The following is a 23,868-nucleotide window of genomic DNA, read 5'->3' as shown; positions in this document are numbered from 1 at the left end:
TCATTGTAAAATGTACGCCCCCCTAGATTGATGGTTTTACATTGAGTTACCACTTATTTAATTTAAATGGAAAAAATAAGAAAACCTTCTATATTAAAAAAAAAAAATGCTGCTGTTGTATTAATATATATGACAATTTACATCAATTTTGTAACAAAATTTACAGTTATATATATATATATATATCCTAGATACAATCTAAGAAAGTAAATTACATTACTTTGTTTCCTAGTTACATTCTTTAAAAAAAATGTAAAATTGCATATACAAGAGCCTAGTCTAGAACCCTTGGTCTTGGTTCGGAGGCTAATTTACGAATGGGAAGGGATTAAGCACCCATCTCGCCTGGTAAAACCAGTCTCCTAGGTTAAGTTGGCCAATATCATCTCATGTAAAAAAAAATACAAACAATGTATCATATAAACATGTTAATTTGCAAGAATTGTAAACAAATATGTGTTGGGGGATTTAACATAAAGAGAAACAAAAAGTGAAATTTGTTAGATAAAATTTAAATGTAAAGAAAGCATGAAAGTAATAGCATGTTCATACAAGAAATTAATGTAAACAAGGAATTCCTAGTCTAGACATGTTCATCTAAGCATGTGAAGGAAAATGAAATCGTCATGTTATTTGTCATCAACATAATTGCAAAAGAAAATTTATTTTTAGGCCTACCAATCATCCATCCAAGCAATCATGAGAAGAACAAAGAAAATCACCTAGACATGTTTATCCAAGTATGTAAGCGAAGACCATAATGTTAATTAGATGTGTTCGTCTAAGCATTCAAAAAAGAGAGAAACAACTACTTAGACATGTTCATCTAAGCATGTTATGAAAAGCAAATAGCAACTTAGAAGTGTTCATCCAAGCACGTGAAAGAAAATAGAGAATTTTCATGCTATTTGTCATCATCCACAGAGAATTGTCATGTGAAAGAAAACATAGAATTGTCATGCTATTTCTCTAGACACGTTCATCTAGAGAAAATCAAAATACTTAGGCATGTTCATTTAAGCGTTTTAAAAAAAGTAAAACAACTAACTTGCATATTAGCCTAGAAGTGTTCATCTAAGCATGTAAAAGGAATATTAATGAGATATATAGGCATTTTCATCCAAGCATATCATGAAAGAAACAAATAATGACTTGGAAGCATTTACTCTAGCATGTGTAGAAACTTAAAGAGCATAAACTACAACCAAAAGTAAGAACAATAGTTGCACAACATAAAGCATAAATTAAAGGGGGAAGTGATCACTTAAAGGGCTTGAGAGAAAGCAAGGAAGTACTAAACTACAACCAAAGTAAGAACTATAATTGCACAACAACTTTTCTTTTTTGCTTTCTCACTAGCTCTTCAGAGGGAATCGAGGTGCAGAAAATGGAAAAGGTCTTCTCTTTTTATAGGGGATGGGATGGCTTAACTTTAAAGCTAAGTTATTAGCTTTCTTCTGAAGCAAAGGGAGGAGATAAACCTGTTTAAATAAGCTGGAATGGATTTGGTGTTCATCCCGATCTGAATTTTGAAAGGAAGTTGAAGATGATGCTGAACTTGTGTTTTCTTCTGCACCTGTTTCATATTTTGGCTCTAACTTTCTGCTTAAAATTCCAATTGATTCAAGATTGGTGCTTTTTGAAAGGAAATTCAATTCTCTACAACGTTTCTAGAAATAGAGAAAACCAAATTTCAATGTTTTCCAGGTTAAAAATGCGATTCTAGTTGCTGCTGAAAATAGTAACGTTTTTTGAGCATTTTTCTGTTTTTGAAATTTTTCATAGAATGTATCTGTTTTTCTATCCAACTTATTTTTCAAAAGCTTTCTTTTGAAGCTAAGGGAAGGAGCTTTCTTTTGAAGCTAAGGGAAGGGATAAGCCTATTAGATAAGCTTGAACAGATTTGATGTTGATCCCCACTTGAAATTTTGAAAGAAAATTGAAAATGATGCTGAATTTGTGTTATCTTCTGCACCTGTTTCGTATTTTGGCTATAAATTTTCGCTCAAAATTCCAATTGATTTGAGAATTGTGTTTTTGAAAGGAAATTCAATTCTCTACAACTTTTCCAAAAATAGAGAAAATCAAATTTCAACGTTTTCCTATCCAAAAATGCGATTCAAGTTGCTGCTGAGAATAATAACGTTTTTTTGAGCATTTTTCTGTTTTTTTTTTTTTTTTTTTTGAATTTTTTCATGAATCATATCTTTTTACAAAACTTAATTTTGATGTTACGGTGTTTGCAAATGGGGAAGCATCAGGTGTAGGTGCTGTGGTTCACAACGAGAAGGGGGAGGTTATGACTGCACTATCGGCGAAATGAGATGTAGTGGTTGATAGTGAGGGGGCCGAGGTGTGGGCGTGGCGGAAAGCTTTGGAATTTTCTGTGGATTTTGGTTTTTCGGATCTGATCATTGAAAGTGATGAAGACTATCTCATCGGCACAACATAATTTGTTTCGACTGGGACTGGTTTATGAGGATATTCGTCTTTGGTTTGTGTCTTTGAGCTGTGTCCATCGTAGTGCCAACTAAGTTGCCCACTCTTTAGCTCGTTATGTTAGCCTAATAGATAATGACATTGTATGGATGGAAGAGTCACCACCGCCAGCCACTAAGGCTTTGTACTTGGATTTTAGATTTTCTAATGAAGAATGAAGGTTGTTTTTGGTTTCAAAAAAAATATTATTTTATTCTGATGTAATTCCTTTTTTCCTCTCTCTCTCTCTCTCTCTCTCTCTCTCTCTCTCAAGTAAAAAAAAAAATTTAATGAATTTATTTTAGTTAACTTGTGGATGTTATGTATTTAGTTTTCTTTCCAAATTCCATATGATACTTATACTATCTTTCTTATCTCTCTTTCCTAAATGGTAATGATATTTAATTAGGAAAAAAAGCCTTGACATCCCTTGAACTAAAAGGTAGTGATTATTACACTTCCTAAACTTTTGTTTTAGCCAACTTACTCCCTAAACTTGATTCATGTGCCAAATAAATACTTCTGTCACCCTATGGTTAAATATACTAACAGTAAACTCACGTGGCACGCACATGAAAAAAAAAAACAGACATTAAAGCATTTGATTGAGAGCGAAAATTATATGTTGTACCCGGCATATATGCCGGGTACACCATATACCAACTCGATTGAGAGAGAGAAAAAAGTTGAAGTTCAATTTTGAGAGAGAGAGAGAGAGAGAGAGAGAGAGAGAGAGAGGATCTCTCTCAATCAAGCTGCTGATCTAGTTTTTCTTATTTTTATTTTTCTTATTTTTTTTTATGTTGCCGACCACTGGAGGAGAGGGGTTTGGGTTGGGGTTGTCAGAGTTATTAGACAGTCAGTGGTATATGGCGGTTGCATCACGATTTTTGGTTGATGGATAGAGTGGTATTTGTGGTGGTGTGAAATTTTGGGTCTGCAAATCAGTAGCTACACATTTTACACTCACTGATTCAACTTGATCTACTCTCATTATTGTTAGATTTATCTTGGCCATACAACACCGATATTGAGGAGATGAAGTTTTGGCTTTGAAGGTTTTTTTTCTTTGAGTTTTGTCATTAAAAATGTCTAGTATAATTTTATCTAATTAGAATGTCCAGAATAACATTAATCTGGATGGGACAATTGTGGTTATCTTCACATCTATGAGAAATACTTTGTAGTTTGGTGGAGAAGTGTCAGAATTTTGGCGACGTAGGGTTGTCGGAGTTGTTGGGGATGGGACAATTTTGGGAATGGGAGGAAGCGATGATGCGGCTCCATTGAGAGTTCCTCTCTCTCTCTCTCAAATTAACCTGAACCCCAAGTTTCTATCTCTCATCGAATGCTTTGGTTATTTTATTTATTTATTTATTTTTTTACTTTCTCTGCGGGCCACATGAGTTTATTGTTAGTTTTATTTAATAGAAGGGTGACAAAAGTATCTATTTGACAGAAGTGTAAAGTTCATGAAGTAAATTGTTCAAAATAAAAGTTTAAAAAGGTGTAATAGCCACTACATGATATTTCAAGAGGTGTTAGGGCAATTTTTCCCATTTAATTATGAAAAACTTACTTCCGGGGAATAACTTATTGATATCCATTCTTCAATTTCAGGCTAGACTTTGGATTTTCAATAGCATATTGTACTTTAATTGATCTGCTGCTTTTCATTTCCATATTATGTGGCGATAATATAACTAAAATTATTATTGTGTTGAGCTTCAGAGTGTGTCACGGATGAGCTCCGTGACCACTCACATGAATGATATCATATACAAGTACTTTCTAGTTTCTACTTATGATAAAGCAATAATTTCTGTTAGAACTTAATTAAATGAATGTTTGACGTGTAGTATTGAGCAATGAATAATTTCTCTAGGATTTTAGAATGAGTTAATGTTATTTCTAGTATTTAAGGTTAATTTTTAAATAAAAGATAGACATAATCTCCTATCTAATCTATATATAATAAAAAATTGAAGTCTTAAATTATTTGTTGACCTCATTAGAGCTTGTTGCGTAAGTTTTGCAGCTCTCACAATTTCTCACATCATTTATAATTTTTTTAATTAATTTATTTTTAACTAAATTCCACGCTATTCATATTTTGAAAACCCAACTATGTGTTAGTTTGGATACAAACGTGCTTGCGTTCGTTCTGGTGTGCACGTTTTTTCTGTGAGTTCACGGGACCCACAAGTACGGAAAAACACAAACATAACTTTAAAATGGTCCCACGACATTGTTCACACATTTAAAAATTATTTTGTTATAGTATTTCAGTTTTTAATTTTTAATCATAAGCGGTATCCAAATAGACCTTATCTATGAAAAACCCACACACATTTGCAACCCCCCAATTTCTTCTCCGTTTTCTCTCACCCAAAAAAAAAAAAGAAAAAAAAAAATTGCTCTCTGCCCCAACAAACTCTCCTCTGGCAAAGTTTCAGCCATAGATATCCTATTTTGATAAATAAATTGCCTTCTCTCTCTCTCTCTCTGAAAAACCCATTGTTCTCCTACTTGGACAAATAGGTTGCTCTCACCGTTTCTCTTTCTCTGAAAAATTAATTGATCAAGATATGAAGGAAAAAAAAATATTTAGCATTTGTTTGATTACTGTTTGGTATTTGATTGTTTTTTATTTTTTATTTTTGAATTTCTATTCTTCATATGTTCTCTATCAAAAATAAAATAAAATCATATGTTATAGTTTATATGCTAATGTCAAGCAGACTGGCAGATATGGAAAAATCGTCTGCTGTATTTGTTATTTGGTGGTCTGGAGTTCTTTTATATTTTTGGGGTTTGTATGCCCTCTGTTTGTTTGCTTGGTAAGTGGAGGAAAAGAGATAACTTTTAGTCTTGTGTTTGATACTTATTTGGAATTTAATTGTGGTGACATTTATTCATTTACTGTATTTTCCTGTTTTGTTTACGAGAAAAATATTGAAAAATAGAATCAGGTTCTTTTTGGGTGTTTTATATTTTATTATTTTTGAAGAAAAGAATACTTAAAATTATTAAAGAAAGCAATTTAAGGAGCTCAAGCTTGGCTCACACTCTAGATCATCTATCGACTACATATTACGGCAAGGACAGAGGATGTATACTACACACGCCATTACATGTTCCCTGTTTTAAATATAACCAATAATAAGGCATCTAAATGAATTTCTATGGTTCAAGTTGAAGACACCACAAATTTGATATGAAGGCCGGCCAAATAGACTATGGTGAAGGTTTTTTTTAAGTGTATAAAAATATATCAGTTAGTAACTTAGTATTGCACTATTTTTTGTTAAGTCACATTAAAAGAAAATGTTTATGAAAGGTTTTCGTGGTCACAGGTAAGGAAAGATTAGACTAATTGGATGTACTGGTCTAAAAAAGTGATTTGGGTTTGGAAAGATTGAATCTTGAGGGCAAAGAGTGGTTTAAAGATATGTTTAACTTGCAAGACTTTTATCTAGCAGTAAGTTTATGAGAGGGATTAGAGTTACTTGGAGAATGGTTTTTGGGGGATAAGGCCGAAAAAATATGTAGAGGTCAGGTTTAATTAATAGTTATAATGTTATGCTCTATGTAAAGTAATATATTGCTGATTTTCTAATAGATTAGAGAAGAGAAATCAAGTTAATTAAGACCGTTTGGTGTCAAAGCGTATGTGATAGTGATTATTAGCATATGGATGCATCACAGTTTCTTATAGCTTTATTCTTGAGAAACCAAAACGCATGTATTACACCTATATGCAAAGCTTTTTTTGTGCTCTTAAGCTTATACTTCTAAGAATTGTAAGCTTTGATCTATAACCATTAGATTATTCCAAGGATCTTCATTTGGAAATTAGGTTGAATTGTTGTCTTGACCGTTGTACATAAGACCAATCATTTTATATCTATTTTCGACCTTAAATTTGAACTACAATTATTGATTTTCGTTGCTTTTAACTCATTGCAAGATTGAACAAAGTGAGGATATTTAACATTTGCTAACTATCCGTGCATCGCATTGGTTACCAATTAGTCTATATAATAACTAATAGTTGAAACGTTTAACTTTTTGTTGACCACTCCTCATTACGTCACGTGGCTACATAAATTATTGCCATACGTCTACATTTAAAAATATCAAAACATTGTGTCTTTTCATTTGGTGATTTATGTGAAATGTTTTGATTTTCGTAATACCATTGCTATTCAATTGTTTATATCAATTTAGAGACACAATATTCTGTCGGTTGGGTAGAAGTTACAAAATATATAACTAAAAAATGTTACTTTTTGTTGAACATGCCATGTTGTCATAGGGTCATTTTTTCACTCAAATTTTCTGCTTGTGATGGTCCTAAGTCTTTGACTTAGCCTTAGCCAACACCACACACACACTGCAATAACACTTAGAATAGATTATATAGGGACGTTTAAACACATAGCACACACAATATATACAGGAAACCCACCCCCAACCTTTATTACTTAATCTCAAGTATAAAGGAAACCCTTTTACAAGCCTAGAGAATTGCATAGAATTTTCCCAAGGCCAAAACACACTCTGCTGTTGACACCCCCAACAGTTTTAGGGTTAAATACACATAATTAACTACTATTGCAGTTACTGCCTAGTAACTACTTGGGTCTTGGACAATCTGCCACTTGTGTTCTGACTTAGGACACCTTCAACTGATGCTATCTTGGCTTGCTCTCTACGTTTTCAACCCCTACATAGCAGGTCTGATCATCAAGAATGCTAGGAACTACTTGGTAACTGCCATTGCACATGCTGCACATGCACATCCCATGTCTTAGCAGACCATGGGGCCTCTGTCCATCCTCTAGCAGCCCACACAACATGTTCCCACACGTTTTGGAGAGGCTTGGCCCATGCTCAGGTCTCCTATCAGCATTACAACCCACATAACATGCTCACATGCAGCACACAAAGTAATTGCCATCAGCCCACTAGTACTTGTCCATGCATTCAGCTAGCCTCACTGGCCCAATGCCTTGCATACAGCCTTTAATCATTATAGCAGCCCAACCCTACCTTGCACTTAAGCCACCAAGCCCACGCACAAGAAACCAAAAACTAAACCACTAATGCCATACACCACCACATATGGTCAGCACCACCTACTGTTGCCCATCATCACAACCATCTTTGCCCACCATGGCCCTCCTCTGCCATGGCCTTGGGGCATCATGTGGAGCAAGGTAACTCCACATGCTGCCCCTCATCACTACTCATTGATCCAACTTGAGTAGGGAGACTGGGCTGGTCCCCCTGAAAGGGCCCTTAGGAGCATCACTAGTTAGGCATGAGGAGCCATGAGTGTGTTGAGAAAACATGAAGCCAAGTTATTGGCCTAATGTTGCCCAAGCACCTTCATTCCTCATGCCATTATCAGCAATACATAATGCTCCTAACAAACCACCTCCACCAGAAGAAGTCGATGTCCTCGTCGGTAGGGTATCTTCAAATGCCTTCACTTCTTTTTCAAACTGCTATAAAGTCGATACCTTCTCCCAACTTGCTTCTGTTTTAGCTGCCCCTTTCCACTTCACTAAGTAATAATTTATCATGTTTCCACCCTTTTGATAACCTGTTATCTTCTTGTCAAGAATTCTATCCATTTCTCGATCAAACTGTACCATAACAGTAGATGGGGCAGGCCTTGCCTCATTCCTTGTAGGATCTTGCTCATCCCTATGATAAGGCTTTAGAAAGCTCACTTAAACTGTGGGTTGAATCTGCAACCTTTCAGGCATTTTCAACTTGTAAGCAACATCACCAACTCTCTTCACAATTTCAAAGGGACTATCATACTTTGGAATAAACCTCGATGCACACTCTCACTTCTGAACTTTCTCTAAATCTGTGGAGTTAGTTTCAATAGCACTTTGTCCTCAATTTGGAATTCAAGAGGCCTCCTCCCTTTATCAGCATACTTTTTCATTCTCGCTATGCTTTCAACAAACAGTCTTGTGCTTCCTGCATCAGTTCTTGTTTAGCAATAGCAAATCTGTATGTTGTAGGACACTTGCTCCCAAAACGCTACTTTTCAATCTAATGAGTTGTTAGGGGCTACTATTCCATTGCTAACTTAAATGGACTCATTCTTGTTGGAGAAGACTTGTGCAGATTGTAAACAAACTGTGCCGAATCCAACAAGTCTAGCCAGTATTTCTGACTTATAGTCACATAGTGCCTTAAGTAATCTTCCAACACAGCATTGATCCTCTCGGTTTGACCATCTGTTTGTGGGTGATTAGCAGTAGAAAACTTCAACTGTGAACCCAGCAACCCAAATAAAACTATCCAAAATTGACCAGTGAAACGAGCGTCTCTATCACTTACAATATCTTCAGGCAAATCAAAGTATTTCACCACATTTCTGTAAAACAAATCAGTAGCTACCTCTACTGGACAAGTACTTGGTGCAGCCATAAACATGACATACTTCGAAAATCGATCAACCACTACAAAAACTGAACCTATTCCCTTCACTTTAGGCATACCAGTAATGAAATCCATTGAAACAAAAATCCATGGACTTTCTGGTATAGGAAGAGGTTGTAGCAAACTAGCTTCCTTTTGAATTAAACCCTTATCTTGTTGACAAACTAGACAAGTTTTAACATACAACTCAATGTCTAACTCCATCTTAGGCCAATAATAAGAATGGGACAGTAAAGCATACATTCTTTCCTTACCTGGATGTCATGCCCATTGTGGATCATGAGTCTCTTTCAAAAACTCTTTATGGATCTTCCCACTAGGAACAAACAGCTTACCACCCTTTGCATACAACAATCCATCTTTAAGCCAGTAACGACGCACTAGTCCTACAGTCACATCTTGCACCAATTTCTTGTAAGTGGCATCAAGCTTAGAACTTTCCTTGATCCTTTCCACAAAATATGACTCAACTCTGGTCAAGGCAGCAACATATTCTTGCACTTGTTTGTGGCTAAGTGCATCTGCTACTTGATTATGCTTGCTAGGTTTGTGTTCCCATAAAAAATATTATTCTTATAGCAACTCCTGCCACTTAGCTTGCTTAGGAGACAACTTTTTCTATGTGTTGAAGAAGGTATTGGCTACATTATCAGTCCTTACCACAAATTTTGGGCCTAGCAGATACACGTTCCAAGTTAGCAAACAATGAACCACATCAATCATTTCCTTCTCATGTGCTGAACATTTCTGTTTTGCATCATTCAGCTTCCTACTTTCGTAGGCAACTGGATGTTTCTCTTGCACTAGCACACCACTAATTGCTTTGTCAGAAGCATCAGTATGGACTTCAAATGGCAACTCAAAATTTGGTAGACGCAGCACTGGCTCACTCAACACAGCAGCTTTAAGCTTCTTAAAAACTTCTTGGCATGCATCTATCCACACCCATTTCTTGTCATTCTTTAGCAAATCTGTAAGAGGAGCAACTTTCTTGAAATATCCTTGAATAAACTTCCTATAATAGTTAGCCAACCCAAGGAAAGATTGCAGCTCAGCAACTTTACTTAGTGGAGGCCAATCAAGGATAGCTTGCACCTTCCTTTCATCCATCATTACAAGACCTTTGCTGACTTTATGCTCTAGAAATAAAATATCTTGTTGGGCAAACTCACACTTCTCTTTCTTGAAATACAATTGCTGTTCCCTCAATTTGGACAACACATTCCTAAGGTGTTCTAAATGATCCTCCAAGGACTCATTATATATCACTATGTCATCTAAGTAAACCACAACAAAATGATCTACAAACTCATAGAATACATCATTCATCAAATTGCAGAATGTAGTAGGAGCATTTGTTAAACCAAAAGGCATAACTAAAAAATTCATAAGAACCATATTGAGTTACATAAGTTCTCTTTGGTTCATCCCCTTCAGCAATCCTCACTTGCCAATATCCTGATCTCAAGTCCAGCTTGGTGAAGTAAGTGGCTTTGCATAGTTTGTCAAATAGGTCTTGAATCAAAGGAACCGGGTACTTGTTCTTCACTGTTACTTTGTTTAAGGCTCTATAGTTCACACACATACTCAATGATCCATCCTGCTTCTTTTGGAACAGAGCAGGATGGAACATTGAGTATGTGTTCTTTTGGAATATAACAGGGGCATTGTAAGGGGCTTTGGAGGGTTGAATGTAGCCTGCATCAAGCAATTCAATCATTTGCTTTCTCATATCAGCTAACTCTATAAGGGACATTCTGTATGGAGCCTTCGAAGGAGGCTTTGAACCAGGAACCAACTCAATCTTGTGATCAACAGCACACCTTGGTGGAAGGGTCTTAGGCAATTCTGGAGGCATCACATCAATAAATTCCTCCAATAGTCCAGCAACAGCATCTGGAACTTTAACAAACTTGTCCTACTTGACCTTAATCATTGCAGCCAAGTAAGTCATCTCCCCCTTCTTTAGCCCATGCTTAGCTTGCATTGTTGACACCATTAGCGCTTTCCCTTTGCTAGTCTTGCCATTTCATGCCACATGCCTAGCAGGAACATAGCATGGTTATTTCTCATCAAAAATCAACATCACACCGATGAATGGCAGCAAGGCAGCCTTGGCAGCCACAAAGAATTCATCACCCAGAATTACATCAAAGTCATCCAACTTCATAATCAGGAAATTTACCTTTCCTGTCCACTTGCCAACCTTGAACCTCACACCAAAAGCAATTCTCGAAATAGCTTTTGCTTCAAAGTTTACTGCCTTGATCTTACTTGGGCACTTGCTCACTTTCAAACCAAGCTGTTGGACCATACTTTCATCAACAAAATTGTGGGTAGCACTAATATCAAGCATTGCTTTAGCCCCATTCCTATTCATCTCTACTTGCACATAAGATAGCCCCTTAGAATTACCTCATACACTAAGGGCATTCAACAATTGTAAGGGGTTCACCCTATTGGGAACTTCTTTATCGAATTGCCCCTTCTCATCTTCAGCAACCATTGCATTAAGCTTCTCACGCTTAGGGTAGTCTCTTGCTCGATAAGGGCCATTGCATATGAAGCAGCCTGCATTTAACTTGGGCTGCTCTTTGCTTTGTTGAGAGGTAGAACTCTCTCCTATGCTCTTGTTACCCTAATTTTTCTTCTGCTTATCCTTGTTCTTCTTGCCATCTTTCTTTTGCTTGTCTTTGCCTTTGTCCTTAGACTTATGTTTTTCATCATCCCCATTGGGCTTATTGAACTTGTAGTCCACTAAAGCATCTACTGCAGACATAGCCGCGGGCAGATCACGCACTACCTGCCTTTTTAACTCCAACTGTGCCCAAGGTTGCAAGCCAGACATGAAATCAAACAACTTATCTTCCTTTGACATGTTCTTGATATCCAGCATCAAAGAACTGAATGTCTTGACATATTCTCTCACTGTACCAGTTTGTTTCAACTTCTTTAAGGAGTTTCTTGCAACCCATGTAGTGTTGGTACGCAAGAACTGGTCCTTCAACATCTTCCACATGGGTTGTCCACCATAACTTGGCATCCCCTGAAAGATACATGCTAGCAATAGTCACCATCTCTTGATTAGGCACCCTTGCAGCCTTGAAGTACTGCTTCATGTCCTAAAGGAAATTCTCCAAATCCTTGGCACTCCTAGCACCATTAAAGGGCTTTGGTTTAGGCACCTTCACTTTGGTGGCCATTTCTCCCTCCCTAGGCAGGCCACACATTGCCCTTTTTAACAAGGCAATTTCTATCTCAAGTTGGCTTTGGGTCTCTTTTGCTGCACTGCCCTGGGCATCCAGTGCAGCAGCCAATGCTTCAACATGAATCAACATAACATCCCTCTGATCAGAAATCTCATTCCATATCACTACAGTTTTTGCAGACAGTGCATCCAATCTGTCACACACCGAATGTTGTTTTCCCTCTGCGGGAACTTTAAGTATGTTCTCCAAGATAGCCACCCTTGCCTTGGTGTCGGCTAGGCTTTGATACCAATTGTCACAGGGTTAATTTTTCACTCAAATTTTCTGCCTGTGATGGCCTTAGGTCCCTGATTTAATCTTAGCCAACACCACACATACATTGTAATAACACTTAAAACAGATTATATAGGGACGTTTAAACATACAACACACACAATATTTATAGGGAATCCACCCCTAACCTTTATTACTTAATCTCAAGTACAAAGGAAACCCTTTCACAAGCCTAGAGAATTACACAGAATTTTTCCAAGGCTAAAATACACGTTGTTGTTGACACCCCTAATAGCCTTAGGGTTAAATACACAAAATTAACTGTTATGGCAGTTATTGCCTAGTAATTGCCTGGGTCTTGGACAATCTACCACTTATGTTCTAACTTAGGAAACCTTCAATTGATACTCTCTTGGCTTACTCTCCATGTTTCCATCCCCTACACAGTAGGTCCGATCATCAGGAAAGCTAGGAATTGCTTGGTAACTGCCACAGCGCATGTTACACATGCACAGCCCATGTCTTAGTAGACCATGGGACCTTTGCCCATCCTCCTGTAGCTCACACAACATGTTCCTACTTGTTTTGAAGAGGCTTAGCCCATGCTCAAGGTTTCCCATCAGCACTATAGCCTATATAGCATACCTACATGCAGCACATAAAGTAACGGCCATCAGCCCACTAGCCCTTTTCCATGCATTTAGCTAGCCCCACTAGCCTAATGCCTTGCACACAACCTTTAATCATCACAGCAGCCCAGCCCTGCCTTGCACTCAAGCTACCAAGCCCACACACAAGAAACCAACAACTAAACCACCAATGCCATGCACCACCACATAGGGTTAGCACCACCTGATGCTGCCCATCATCACAACCATCTCTGCCCACCATGGCCCTCCTCTGCCATGGCCTTAGGGCATCATGTGGAGCAAGGTGTCTCCACATGTTGCCCTTCATCACTGCTTATCAATCCAACTTGAGTAGGGAGACTAGGCTGGTTCCTTTTCAAAGAGTCCTTAAGAGCATCACTAGTCAAGCATAATGAGCCATGAGTGTGTTGAGAAAACATGAAGCCAAGTGATTGGCCCAATGCTGCCCAAGCACCCTCATTTCTCATGCCATCATCAACAATACATAATGCTCCTAACAAACGATGAATGGTAGCAAGGCAGCCCTGGTAGCCACAAAGAATTCATCACCCAGAATTACATCAAAGTCATCCAATGTCAACATAAGAGTGTATTTTGGCCTTGGGAAAATTCTGTGTAATTCTCTAAGCTTGTAAAAGTGTTCCCTTTGTACTTGAGATTAAGTAATAAAGGTTGGGGGTGGGTTCCCTGTAAATATTATGTGTGCTGTGTGTTTAAACGTCCCTATATAATCTGTTCTAAGTGTTATTGCAGTGTGTGTGTGGTGTTGGTTGAGACTAAGTCAGGGACTTAGGGCCATCACAAGCAGACAATTTGAGTGAGAAATGGACCCTGTGACACATGTCTAACTACTGCAAATGTGACTAAAAAAACAAATCCCCAAATTAAGTTAATGCAATGTTTTGCTTGGCTTTGGGTAGTTTTAGTTTTAAATTTTTTTATATGTTTTACAGTTCTTCCCACAAAAATAAAACACTTCTCTTCTCCTTATCTTTGTGTACATTCTTCTCATTTTCTCTGCCTATCTCTGTACTTTATTTCCTACAATAACTCTAAGACTTTTACTTCATAAAAGTTTTGCCCTGTTTGCATAAATAAATAGAAGCAAGCAAAGTTTCAAAGAAAGTCCAAAGGTCAGATCCCTTCTTTCATGGAGTCTTTGCATTGCATTATCTGGGTGCACTTTGTGCATTGTGTTTTGACAAACTTCCAGGAAAATTAATTGGTAATAAGATTTTCTTTTTTCAAATGATAAATTGGTCTGTTTTTCCAAAACTGATAGTGCCTTGAGGCCAATAATGATTAGTTGTCATATGTACTCTAATATTTAACCAAGAAAGATTTTGCACCTTGCCTTAATGATAACTTGGTCTTCATAGAAATGGCAGAAGCCTTTAGCTAACTGGTCCCCCAACTCATCAAAGTAAGGTTAGGGTGCTTGAAATTCAACCATAGCGTCGGCCTTGGCATTCTCCACATGCTCATGAAGAGTAGCCAACTCTATCGGTAGGTTGGAGTTTTCTTTTGTCAACTTTCCAACCCGACGGGCGCTTCCCTTTAGCTTGATAGTTTAGGCCTTTAGCACCTTAATTTCGGCATTCAGGGTTCGCATGGCCTCCTTATATTAGGTGATTTTCTCCTCATCTGAAGCCTAACGAGCTTTTAAGTGGTCAATGGATGCCTCATTGGCTGTACACCTAATCTAGAGGGGCCTCATTCTTACCAAGGCCTAAAGATAAAACAAGTGTTTAGATACTGAAAAAGAAAGTAGGAGGTCAACGATAAACTCAGATTCGACTCACCCTCATCAAGGCAAGAAGGCCGGCATTGCCAAAAGCCTCCATCTTGTGCTCAGAGAATTCGTTAAGGTCCTCATTCTTGACGAGAGATTGAACCTTCTCCATTGCAATGTCCCTATTCTTCACTAAGAGAGGGACAAGAGGGGGAACGTTGAGGCCATTAGCGGTCATAAGACCCTTACCTTTGCCATGGCGCAGAGGCTCAAGAGTCTTTTGGACCATCTTTACCAGGCCCGGACGGTTGGAAGAGTTCAACGGTTTCTTAGAAGGGACCATTGCCCACGGGTTTTCTTTTTTGACCCACCTTGGATGAAAGGGTTGATGACCCCTAGTTTGCTGAGCTTGGGCCACAATCGCCTTCTTCTCTAGGCCTTCCGTTTTTTAGCATCTATTTCAAAAAATAAAAACAACGAAAAAAAAGTAGACGGGTTAGGTTTTCATGCTAATGATTAAAGAGCAAACTGACAGAGAGGAGACTTATGATTCTGAGATTGAGCGTCGAGTCGTCGGGGTTCGTTAGAAGGTTTAGGCTTGCCACAAAAAGCATGTAAATTGTCAAGTGTGACAAGGTCCTTCCACCCCTCTCCTTTATAGGGATCTCAAGTATGTGGTTAAGAAAATTTTCCTGCTCGGGCGATATCATTGGGTGAATTTGGGCTATAGAAATATCAAAACATATAAGTTTGGAATAAGGTAAAAATTAACGGATAAGGGAGAGGAACTACTTGATAAATCACTAGACTTATCCATTATCCCCCAACTATGATCATAACCTTCACCTATACTTTTCCACTTGTAGGGTCTACATTCCAAGATACCTACTTTTCCAATCACGATTGGAATTAGGAATGTTAGACACAAGTTTCAACATTTGCCTTGTGACACACAAATTTGTAGAAACCCTACAATGCCAAATTTTTTTTGGAGCTTATAGAAATAGAAGAACTCGTCGAGAGTGATACCCTGATGGCCTCCACTCATTTGGCCCCACAATACTTCTACCCCAAGAAATATCCTCCATGAATTAGGAGATATTTGACAGATGGATATCCCAAGATGGTCCACTAACCGACGGTGAATCTTGCTTAGAGGCAACCTCAACCCAGCCTCATAAAAATCGATGTCCTCAGTCTCACCTAAGCAACACTTATTTCTTTTATGTGCCCTTCTTATAGGAATGTCATCGGGAATTTGGAAGCGAGGTTAGAGTCTTCCAAAGACATCTTTTGTCATTCTGGGAGGAAAACTATTCACTGCCCAAATCTTAGGAAGGGCGAACTCCATATAATTTTACCTCGATGGACTGGTTATCTCCTTTGATGGTACAGACTAGCTATCTCCTTATCCTCGGCAGACAAATTAGCCATGGCTCCTCTTCAAAGAAACCAACTAAGTCATCAGCTATGGAGTTGTACCCTGACGAGAAGACCTCGTCATTACCCAACTCCAACCAGACAGATGACGGATATTCACTCATCATTTCACTATCACTTGGCATCCTCTCACCTACAAGCGATGAATGAAAGAACTACTCACACGACAACCAAACACTGGACCAACAACCATTCCAACTATAAATAAATAAACAAAAAAGATCAAGGAATAAACACTTACCCAATAGAGGTGACGATTGAAGAGAGATGGATACATAGTCGAAACTGACCACTTTAAAAGGGATAGACAATCTCGAAAACTGAAGAGAAAACAAGAGCTCCACGTAATGTAAGAGAGTAAAAGGAGTAAACAATAAGGTTAATAAGGGCATTGAGCTATTTATAAGCGAAAAGGCACGGGAAACGTGGCAACGTGATTGTTCATGTTACCCAATAAGAAGATGCCATATGTCACTTGCACACACCATAAAAGACCCTTTTGCCCTCATAAGTAGCATGGGCCTCGAGGCAAATCGTTGATGGATCAAAGCATTTGGACTTATTCCGCAGTTCGTTGGTTATCCTAATGAACATGGAATAGGGGGCAGTTGATAGAGAATATTTTAACTATGAAATTTTCTAAGTCCTTTTACCCTTTAGGCTAGAAATACCCTTCGGGATAAGAATGCCCTTCGAGTTAAAGGTCTCTCTTTTGGTCTGATGCCAATAAAGGCACCTTTCATACCCTTACCCATTTCTTCTATCAGGTATAGAATCACCTGTTGGGTTACCCTATACCAACAGTGGATCTTAACCCCACACCATTTACATGTTCTCCACTTAGATCTCCCTCTATGGAAAGAACTTGCACATGATGCGCAAAGATCCTTCTACATATTCGTTCCCCCAAATATGGGAAGTAAGGTCCTAAGATCTCGGAACATTAACTCCATATCTTCCCTACAAGGAAAAACCCTACGTTCATTATATAAGCACCAAGTCTTCTGTTCTCCAAGGTGCATTCAATTTCCTAACTCTTATAGTTTTGAGTTATCAGAGATTCTTCTATCACTGACTTAACCTTTAGAGGGTCTTTGGCCAAAACCTTACCGGTGCTCTTTGTAGGTTCTACACCATTTTGCTCTTCAGGTACCCTAATTGGCGAGTGTGCAAACGATCAACCCACTAATGATTTTTGTGCATCATCATACATATAATGTATGATGTTACAAGGAAAAGAGAAATGGGGAATGGGTATAGTTATAAAGAAGCTAACTCATTCCCTTACAACTTACCCAAAAAGATTTTTATTTTTAATGAAGGAAAAGAGGGGCAGAAAATTTTGAGAGGGGTTTCCTAAGAAAAACTAAAGAAAATAATGAGAGAATTTTTTTTTTTTTAGAATTTTTCTAGGCTATTTTTTTTTTTTTTTGGTATATTGTAGTGTATTTCTAAAAAAATGAGGGGGGGGGGGGGAGGGATATATAGTGGAAATAGGGAGCATGTCACATAGCTTCCTAGCTGTAGGTGGCTATGTGATGGTTCTTTGGCACCACCATCACAGGCTAGGCAGTGACTTGATTCCTTCGACTAAGCGCATTGCCCAATACAACACAATTTTCAACCGTTTATTATTTTTTATTACAATATTATTTTTCCTCATCAGACATATATTACTTACTTCTCATTTTTAATTATTTTTTTCTTGTTTATTCTTAACCACACACGTCTTCTGTCTCCTTAATTTTTAAATTTCATACTTCACGTCTTCATCTACACTTTTACATTTACGTTTTGCCTTCGTCCTTGTTTGTAACTTCTGTGTCTTCTATTAATACTAGTGCAACGGTTGTTGGAAAATTTGGTTTTGTATCTCATACAAAACATACAATGGAAGCAACAAATACGGATCTACTTCAATCATGAAAGATAACATGTAAACATGAATTTTAGAATAAAGAATAGAAAGCATACCTTGATGTAGTAAATTTCAAAACCATGACTTGAGAATACCTTTAATCTTCATCTCAATTCCACATGGTGCCCAAGATGTGTGGTTTCTCAATCAGTCCTTTGTACATAGACTCTCAAAGAAAAAATCTTTCTTCTTCTCCTTGTGGAGAAAAACTAGTTTCTTTTTCTTTTCATCATACGTACGTTAAAACTATTTTAGTAGTTCTTTTATTTAATAACTCTTATTAAATAATGACTGATTATCTAATTGGGTTAGCCTTTTGGGCCTACCCAATTGGGCTTTAGTTTGTGGCTTGAGATGGGACCAAAGGGAATAAATAAGACTCTAGCTCCAATGGGTCTTGGGCTTTTCTGTCAACTCTTGACAAGTTCGAAGTTACCATTAATTATATTTAATACCACTATAAGAATATAATTGCACTCTAGGCCTTATTAATAAATTATATCCCAAGATTTTATTATACATACAACCCCTTCATTAAAATATTTGTAGTAATACAAAATCATGAATGTTGACTGCCACTTTGAAAATTACTACATCTTAATTCTTGAGTACCCAGTTTAATCCTTTATGTTATTCATTAAATATTTATGAAATCCAATTTCATAAATATATACTTTAGTAACTTCTTACTAAAGTGGTTGGGCCCAACACTTTGAATAACCAAACCCATTAAACTTATCTTAAGATAATATTTTATATCTCAATTTAGAGATTATGAATTCCATCTTGAGAATATATGTTCCATCAACCCTAAATGCGGCTACCCAACATACTGAGGTTTTGACCGTAACTTATAGATCTCACTCCTGATATATCAAAGCAACCTACATCTCATGATCAGGTCCATTATTCTCTCATGATTTAGAGTTGATGTAAGTAGAAATCGTGAGATTTATTATTCATTTGACAGTCGTTAGGAGAATAATAAATATCACAGCGGTCCAGTTCAATATGTCTTAACTCTTAAAATATATCAACATATCAACTAGAAGTCTGCATTTCCATGATTAAGACAAATCATCTTAGTTGATATGTTATAGTTTTCGCATATGAAATGCTCAATTTCATCACCGACTACGAACTAAAATTCTGAGTTTACAAAGAACTTGTGATTTATATATTCTATGACTAAATCACATAAATTACATACTATGCATCTTATGGACTAAGATAATGTCCCATTAGTTCATTTATAGATAGTCTTATATAATTAAACTATTTAATTATTTATGTCATGCCAATAAATTACATTTTAGGGCATAAACCCCAACAACAGTGCCTCTTCTCAAGTTGAGTCTCAAATTTCTCAATACAATTTTTTTTTAGCTATACAAGTACCTTTGTTCATTTCTTTTTCTTTTAATTTTTTTTTTCCTTTTTAGGTTTTTTGGTTTATAGAATGCAACTTTGTTTTGGTTTTAAGAATAATTTTTTTTAAGCACAAACTTCATGCTGGCCAAATTTTGAATTTCGGTTAGTATTTTCCAAAATACTTGAAATAGATCAGAATGACCTGAAATTTTTTTCGAAGTAGAATAGGGTGGGTTACTGTTTGGTTTGTCTACCAGCACAATATTTTCTAGCTATTATGGCCGGAACGGAATGAAATTAATAACATTGAATCAAACTTGATTACTTTAAGGCTATAAAGAAATGAGATAGTGTAATTTATGCTTCTTAAGGAACACCTTGAACAAAATTCTTGGAGCCACCATTGCTCACACGATTTGTTCCACTCTTCACGTTGGCTTTCTCTCTCTCACACAACTTTTTCACTCTTAGTTGGCTCTCATGCTTGGGTTTTTCTTTCAGAGGCAAACTCTATTTTTCTTTTTGTTTCATGGGTTTCTTTTGAGTTGGATCAAATAACTATGTTGTTAAAATTGTGATTTTATTGGGTAATTTCTTATTAATTGTGATTTTATGGGGTAATAACATGTTATTTGTGGGTGGGTTTTAGATCTGAGGGCTTTTTTGTTTTGTTTTTTTTTTCTCTTAAATTTTAAAGTTTCAAAGTATTGCTCATAACGTGTTTGATAAAGTGCTTGAGTGAGTCTAGATTGTGAACTTGCATAAATTTGTATACTGTAGCTATATATGGATTTGTGTTTCTTGTTTATTTTTATCTAAACACTTACAATCCTTTTAGTTCGTGATATATGGATGAACTATGGTTAAACCTAGGCTCTGTGATTGTTTATTTTGTGTAAGTTTGATTTTTTGGTCAGGTTTTTGATTATTGGTTTGTGTTTGTGATTTTTATTGGGTAATTTCTTGATTTTGGTGAATGGGTTTCTAATTTGGGTTTTTATTTTTTACTAGAATTTTAAAGTTTCAGAGTTGCTCACAATGTGTTTGATAAATTGCTTGTTTGATTGTGTATAATCAAACTCACATGAGTTTGTGCAGCATCTCACTGTGTAGTTGTCTCTCTCTCTTTGTTATTCTTTTCTTCTTCTTCGTTGTTGGTGCCTTTTACGGTAAAGCAATTGCATGTTGGCCAATGGGACCACATCAAACATATTTACTGAACTCCGGGCTGCACCCTTTTCTGAACTTTTTCTTTTTTTGGTAGTAACCCTGCTCTATATAATTAATGACATATAAAACACAAGCTATTCATATATTACTGTTTTTGCCAGGATCCTAATTCGGGGCTAGTTCATGCTTTCATTTCGTTTAAGGGGAATGTATGAGTATGTGCTAGGTTGAATTTTGTTTCTTGTGATAAAAACCATGCAGGACATATCTTATGCTATACATATATAGACCTAAAGCACCATCATATTCCACGAACCATCCTATATTGTCTACATCCAACATGTGTTTGTAATTCGTATTTCAACATTGGTCTACGTTAATATATATTAGATTTTAATGTTAAATATTCTTTCTGATTTTAATTTTTTCATAGTTTATATTGTGATTCATAGGGAACATGGTTTGTCAATTAATAATGGTGATGCTTTTATTTGTCTTGTAAAGTTGTTGATGTTGGATATAGTACATACTACACAGTTGAGTTTCTTTGATTGTGTGCATATTCTAGCATGTGTACACACACATGCATTGAACACGACTTTGTGTTTGCATGTTGTTCATTGCTATGAAGTTGGTTCTTTTATTTGATTTTAGTTTCAGTCATTACTATAACCATGAAGTGGCATTTCACTAGCAAAACACAAAACACATTGAATTGTAATAGCTTAGTGTATTTATGCATATCATGGATTGTAATATTTTTGCTGTCACGGGATAATTTTATTAGATGGATAGACAAGAGAATAAAAGGAGACGTGTATTGCAAATTTGGGAATGTAGACGTGGATTATGGGATTGGGAATGGAGATGTCGAATGGCAGTTGCTTATGTAGTTTGTCTTGTTGCCTATTGGTTAATACTTTGAAGGAGGCCTCAAAGGAGACAAGTAACTTACTCGATTAGTAATTTGAGATTAGAAAGACAAAATGTTCGCGATGAACTAATGAGAGAGATAATTGGAAATAAAAGTGTCGTGATATTATACTCATGAGGCCTGGAGCTTTTTTAGATTTGTGTGACATGCTACGTAAAGAAGGTGGCCTCCAACCAACACAACGAGCAATGATTGAAGAACAAGTTGCCAAATTTCTTTACATATTATCACATGGTGTAAAGCATCGGGATATATATATATATATATATATTTTGTCACTCTGGTGAGACTACCGTTATTTCCATTAGGTATTAAGATTTGTGATACAATTAGAAGAGAAGTTTTTGAAACAACTTGATGGATCTCAAACTTCAGTAGAAATACTCAACCGTTCTAGGTTCTTCCCATATTTTAAGGTAAAAAAGAAAACATTATTATACTCTAATAGCTTAATTGTGGTCTATATAAAGATTTTAATATATAGAAGTAAGTACTCAACAGTTTTAGTTCTTCCCATGTCAGGATTGCATTGGGGCAATTGATGGAACGCACATTCGGGAAAAAGTTCCTATTGAAGATGCACCAAGATATCATGGTAGAAAGGACTACCCAACACAAAATGTGCTAGCGGCATCTACATTTGATTTAAAATTTACATATGTTTTGTCTGGATGGGAAGGAACTGCGTCAGACTCAAGAATTTTAAAAAATGCATTAAGTAGACATGATAAGCTAAAAGTCCCCCAAGGTAATTTTGTTAGAAAAAAAAAAAATTTTTTAGCCATTAGTGTATAACAACATAATGATGCATGTCATTACTAGAGGTAAATATTACCTTGTTGATGCTGAATTCATGTTGAGGAGCACACTTCTTGCACCTTATAGAGGAGTTCGTTATCACTTAAAAGAGTATTCAAGAAATCCACCACAAAATCCTAAAGAGTTATTCAACCTTCGACATGTATCTTTACGCAATGTGATTGAAAGAGCATTTGTAGTCTTGAAGAAAAGGTTTCCTATAATAGCAAGCTCAAATGAGCCGTCTTACAGAGTTCAAACCCAGAAAAAAATGATTTTAGTATGTTGCATTTTGCGCAATGACTTGATTGCTGCAGATCCGGATGATGGAATTCTTCATGAGGTGGACGAAGAAATTTTAAACAATCCTGAACTCCATGAACAGCTTGGTGCCCAAAGAGTGAGAAATAATGATGATGCTGCCCAAGGAGAGATTTTAAGAAACTCAATAGCAACTGGGATGTGGAGGGATTATACATCCAACCCAACTTGATGTTATTCTAAATTTAATAATTGTAGACAAATGCTTCTAGTGAATTTAGAACTGTCTTTGTTTTAATGGGTTGATTCTCATTAGGAATTTTTTTATTATTTGATTTTCTTTTTATGGACTTTTCATTTTGTATATGATACATTTAATTTGCTTGGGATAAACTATTGAATGAGTTTTGATTGTGACTTGAGAACGTGTTTCTTCTTGTGAGGTTTGTGTGAGACTTTCCTCTTAGTATGCACAATGAATTATTCTTCTATATTGTGTTAGAGCAGCACTACCACAGAAAGTTCCATTTTTTTTTAGTATAATCTTAATAAACTGATCACAGAGTTGCATTTTTTTCTTTTCTTTTCAGAATGATCTTTTCTGTTTGCTGTTGTTATCTGAATGATATTTCTGAATGATTTTGAACTTATGCATTATATAGGAAATGGAAAAAGAGTTAAGGACAAAAGTGATCAATCTATGAGATATGGAGAATTGATTCATTGTCATCATATAAAATTTATAGGAAAACAGTGATACCTTTATCAAAAACCAGTTTAGTGGTCATATAAAATAACTTTTGTCAAAACCAGTTAGATACGTTAGTCGGTGAGAGTTCAGTTGATGTGGATTGGAGGCGATCATATTACTTGAACTTGGCGATCATATTACAGTGGCAATTTGCAGGAAATCTTTCTTTTTCTATTGTTTTACACGATGTCTTTGTCCTATCGAATTGTTTTACTGACCAATTTTGAGTTATGCTTGTCATTGTGTGTTGCTCCACCATTCTATCTTCCTTATTAAGTAATGCATTTTTGCTAAATCCATTTCTATCTTATTATTTTATAAGAAGTAACAACCATGGATAATGTGTAAATATAGCATTTTACAGGGGGACCGCACTTGGAAAGTGGGAGTTGTTGATAGTGAACACATTTTTCAT

At 36.4% G+C, this 23,868-nt stretch overlaps 1 long non-coding RNA gene across 1 annotated transcript; it reads left to right on the top strand.

The window, feature by feature from the left end:
• Positions 1-21,951: 21,951 nt before the first annotated feature.
• Positions 21,952-22,705, top strand: LOC136068408 (uncharacterized). The gene is made up of 3 exons (XR_010629767.1): positions 21,952-22,059; positions 22,166-22,391; positions 22,468-22,705. It is a non-coding gene; the product is annotated as an uncharacterized LOC136068408 (long non-coding RNA).
• The last annotated feature ends 1,163 nt before the right edge of the window (positions 22,706-23,868 follow it).

This window comes from Quercus suber, unplaced genomic scaffold, assembly GCF_002906115.3.
Source record: "Quercus suber isolate HL8 unplaced genomic scaffold, Cork oak 2.0 scaffold_114, whole genome shotgun sequence".
Taxonomy (NCBI): domain Eukaryota; kingdom Viridiplantae; phylum Streptophyta; class Magnoliopsida; order Fagales; family Fagaceae; genus Quercus; species Quercus suber.
This window is presented reverse-complemented; position numbering and strand designations above follow the sequence as displayed.